Source organism: Coturnix japonica, chromosome 14 (assembly GCF_054131305.1).
Source record: "Coturnix japonica strain WE chromosome 14, WE-NBRP24, whole genome shotgun sequence".
Taxonomy (NCBI): Eukaryota; Metazoa; Chordata; class Aves; order Galliformes; family Phasianidae; genus Coturnix; species Coturnix japonica.
Window position 1 is genome coordinate 10,378,775 of NC_140676.1, and position 5,059 is coordinate 10,383,833.

The following is a 5,059-nucleotide window of genomic DNA, read 5'->3' on the forward strand; positions in this document are numbered from 1 at the left end:
AAATCAATTAAAACAAAAAATAAAATACTGGCTAATGCCTGTTTCATGTTAACTCAGACATTTTCCACACCTGCTTTTCAAGGCTGCCAAATAACAAAGTATTCCATAACTCATGCAGTTCAATTCCTTGGCAATGTTTTTATTTAAATGCCATATGCCAAAGGTTTCTGCATCAAGGTACAATTCCATTAAGCCTTACTTTGAATTTATCAGGAGATCCTCTGGCTGCATTTTATGCAGATCAAGTCTGCTTTGACATTCAGGTTCAATACTTATAAAAATGACTTTCTTTAAAATCACAGTACTCAAAGATTTTTCTGCCTAAAGGAGCTTCTTTAACTTTCAGGCTGTACTTACTTGCTTGTATTTACGTGAGTCTTCAGCAATGCCAACTCTTCTACATATGGCCGTAATGCTTATGTTCTTCAATTCTTCTCCAAATCTTGGAATTTTGTTCAGTTGAATTCTATCTCTAGAGGGCACTCTTTCATCCATTTTCTGATGACTTGCTCTGCTGGTATTTTGCAGGGAGTAAACACTGCAAAATTAAAAAAATAATAATTTTTAAAGATTAAATTTGCTGTGGATACATTTACTTCTTTCCCATATTTGCTCTATGAACAGTCATTTAATTGAGCTTCATCAGCAGAAAAGAATACAAAGTGAATTTTTAAAAACCTTTATCAAGCCCCCCACCAGAAACTAGACAGGTTAGATATCAGCATATAATGAGGAGAATTACAAGTTTATTAGTGATAACTGAATAAAGAACATGCATCCTCGAGATTCAAGGCATCAAAATAAATAAGTAAATCCAGGATAAGCAGCCCTTTGCTCTGTAACATCTAATAGAAGCAAAGGAAAAAATCTTCATTCTCATCATTTATTATTATTATTTCCCCCTAATTGTTTGATGGTATTATATTTTGAAGCAAGTTTACCAGAGAGATAGAAAACAGACATATGCACATTTCAGAGGCATGGTGACACACTGGAACAGGTTGCCCAAGGAGGTTGTGGATGCCCCATCCCTGCAGGCATTCAAGGCCAGGCTGGATGTGGTTCTGGACTGCCTGGTGTGGTGGCTGGTGACCCTGCACATAGCAAGGGGGTTGAAACTGTATGATCATTGTGGGACTTTTCAACCCCAGCCATTCTATGATTCCATGATTCACTACGGAAGAAGCTCAGTTTCTTCTGCTATTTCATAGCAAGCGTGCCAGATTTTACCTCATAAAAGATAACACTGCTTATACCTAAGTGAAAAAGAATGCATTCTAACTTTTATTTCCTGCTGGATACATCAGAATATAAGCATGCCCAAGGGTGCTGCAGGTGTAGCAAATCACATAAAACTAACTCAGAGAACAGCTTCTATGTTTATACACCACGATGAAAGCGAGGCCTTCCTGTACCACACAAAACTGCAGTCCAAACTGACATGGCAATATCTCAGAATAGGAATAGAAAAGGACTGCCCATGTCCAACTCAAATCTCAGAAAATTATCTTAAATAATAAAATACAAATCAGACTAAGAGAAAGTTTCATGTTGGGTCTAGAAGATATTTCACTAATAAAAAAGCACAAATGGAAATAAATGTTACTGTATGGCTAAAGAGTCATCAGAAGCCATGGATAAAAAACAGGTAGCCCTAGCTACTAGCTACATTCAAATAATTTCAAACAAAGGATAAAGAAAAAAGAGATGTTTTGTGAATAATGAATTTCTTCCTCGACAATTCCATTCAGTACCTTTGATACTGCAAACATCGAAATATTATTATTACAAATAACTGCAAATATATTTTATTATCTCTCTTACAAAGTTCATTCATATGGCTAATCCAGACAAGTGTTGTACCTACAAAACAACCAAACCCACACAAACCAATGGTCAGTGAGGACTTGCAGTGAGTGACAGACTTCACTGAATCAAATGATATATTCTAAGACATCTTCCTAAGACATATCAGCACAGCTATTTGCTATTAAAGTTCAAATATTTGAAAGAAGAAAAATGCAGCATTTTCACTGTTGCAGTCTATCTGGATGAACTCTCCTAAATGACGAACATTGAATTCTGAAACAGTCAATGATGCAAATATGTTCCCCATTCTCTGTTAACAACTTTCCAAAATCCCAAATTCTTTTTCCACAAGAGGAAAACATCACCAAAAGTTTTTAGTGATTTACAAAACCACTCCTCCATGCTGGAAGATAATGTTGTAGACAATGCTTCTTTTTGACTATTTATTTTCCACTTAAAATGGCACTAAGGGCACACTAAGATAACAGGAAAATAGAGTACATAGACAGGATAAAACAAAAATTCCTCTTCAGGAATTTGCATTACAATGTAACAACTATGAAATCTAAGGAATTCTGTTTCACTGATATCTGGACGGTGACAAGACCATTTCTATGAGCTTAGAATTGTTTTCATATTTTTACCAAAAACAAAGGAGAGGAAAGAAAGAAGCATGAGTTATATGAACTACTTTTTCCCCCAGCGATTTGCATTGGTGTGTGGATACAAAGAATAAAAAATAGCACAGCTATAGATTAAGTATTTAATGACTTAGATTAATCATGCCTGCATTCTAGGATGGGAATCAAGTTATAAAAACTATTTATTTATTGCTATAAGTATAATGAACTATTACAGGATCCACAAATTCCATCCCACATTCCCTCAACCTCCTGACAGATAATAGATTGAAAAAATGGTTGAACAGTCATTTTCAATAAACTTTATTGTCCATGTTAGGGTCATCCCAGCAGAGTGAAAGTCAGCCTACAGAATGCCAGAGCTAAATACAAGTATCAGATAAAAAGGAGTGCAAAGCACAAAACTGCATACACAAAGGCCCGACATCTAGGAATGAACTCAGTATCAGTTCCTTGTTTCAGAGAAGTCCCAGCAGGTTACATTGTGTTCTGCTTATCAGATCTCCAGAACTAAAAACCAGATTAAACCAGCATAAAAAAATATTACTAATGATATTTTAGAGAAGCTACCTTACTGAACAAGACAACAGTGATTATGAATCAAGGTGCCATTAAAATCCTAAAATTCAAATAAAAGGATGTCTCCAGTATAAGCTTTTGTATGTCTGGAGAAATTGAAGTTCCACTCTTTTGAAAACTGGAATAATTTTAATAGTAAGCTTAGCAATGTAAGAATAGTATTGAGTTCCTCCTATACCATGTACAATTCTTCCTCAAAAGGCCCCTGATACCTTAGTTTCCTCTCTTGGTTTTCAAATGGATCAGTGACAGGAATGCAATAATTCAATCTGCTACAGACTGAGGAACATGAATCAGATCAGCACAACTTTTTGAAAATATTTTGAATATAAATTCTTATACTCGTATTCTTGGTATTCTTGGTTAGGAGGCTCTGATCCAGCAGCTACAGTTATGGAGTTCCCGCAAAGATCCTGCAGTTGACTGAAGCCTCCTGACAATGTGAATTTAATAATTACAGCTTAGAGAGAACATGCCTGTGAAAAATCAAGATCCACCAAGAGATTCTCTACAGTTTCTTTCCTACTTCCCTTATTTGATGCTAAGAAGGAGTATTCACATCACCTAAGATGACCTTTGTTCAACCCACTTCAAATGCAAGTAAATCAAAATAATATTCTTACTTGTAAAATTTATTGACAATACATATGAACTTCTATTTGGAATTTTAGTTCATTTTCTGAAGAATAATATGAAACCTAAACAAGGATACAAGTTATACACAGTGGAATAATGTAACTATGGATAGACGTAACTGCAAATGTCAAGTGTTCTCACATCTCTGCTTGCCAACTCAATGATAATAATAAGAAGAAAGATGAAAAGAATGGCAAACTTTAAGGGAAATCTATTGAAAGTACAAAAGTCAATATACACCCACAAAGACAGAAAAAGCTTTCATTCATAAATATTATTCAATTATGCCTGAAGCAGTGTCTCATCTGAAAATCCTATTTTCAGTAACATATTCCACTGAAAAAGCTCTGCCCATCTGTGCTGTACGTTTGTCTTGGCCTGAATCATTCACTCCTGAGAAAAAGGAAGAGCAGTATTTTATAATGTTAAAAGATTCTGAAGACTTCCTTTATGAAATTCTATGCACTAGAATGAAGTTTTGCAGATTGGCAGAGAAACTTGAGTCTTTTGCACTCTCACTGAAAAGCCACATGTTGTACAAGTTGAACACTCTGGCTTGTGCACAGCCAGTACTACTGGGACTGCAGCTGCTGCACTGCCCATTCTTTCAGTCAGTACTGAACATGCTCCAGAGGCCTGAGTCACTCTCAGCAATTGCAGCTCAGAGCTCAGTCGATGGTAGGAACCTGAACAAGTGCAGAGGACTTTTCTGCTCTTTCAGTGTTCTCCTTGCTAAATCGAAGCCATATAGAAGAAGCAGCTTCTGAACTCATATATAACAGGAGGGACAACATCAAACCTTCTGGGAAACAGACTAGAAGAACGTGCCTAAATGGTGAAAAAGAACTGGAGAAGGATGGAGAACAGACAGACCAACACCTGGACCACTTGGCTCAAATGAAAGAAGATGGAGAACAAATGGAAGTAGTCAGGAGCAAGAAATGAAATGCGAGTGAAAAATCTATTGTACGAAGACACGGATGGAATTAGTAAAATGCATAAAGAAATGAAGGAAAAAGCCAGTGCTGGACAGGTTGGAGGGCACGCAGTTACTCCCATAGGAAAGAATAGAAACAGATTTCCAGGTCTTATCTATCTTTGCTGACATAATTGCCTTTGAAAGCCACTGGAAATTACCTAAATCATTGAAAATGCAAAACACAATAACAAAATGGTTTTGCTACTCTTGCAATGTAATATGATTCCATAATGTTTAAGCTTCTACAATAAGTAATCTCTCTCTTCCTTTTCTCTTATTTCCTATTGCATTCATTACTTGTATATTTTATTTCCTATGGGACAAGATCCCCAAAATTTCTCTATCACTTTCCCTTTTGAGATTTTCCAAACCTTTGTCTGACATGATTGCTTTAAGTCCTAGTAAACCCTAAGCT

The 5,059-nt window shown here is 36.0% G+C and overlaps 1 long non-coding RNA gene across 1 annotated transcript; it reads right to left on the bottom strand.

The window, feature by feature from the left end:
* Nucleotides 1-424: 424 nt before the first annotated feature.
* On the bottom strand, nt 425-996 carry LOC146758461 (uncharacterized). The gene is made up of 2 exons (XR_014934386.1): nt 942-996; nt 425-538 (listed from the first exon to the last, which is right to left on the bottom strand). It is a non-coding gene; the product is annotated as an uncharacterized LOC146758461 (long non-coding RNA).
* Nucleotides 997-5,059: the final 4,063 nt, after the last annotated feature.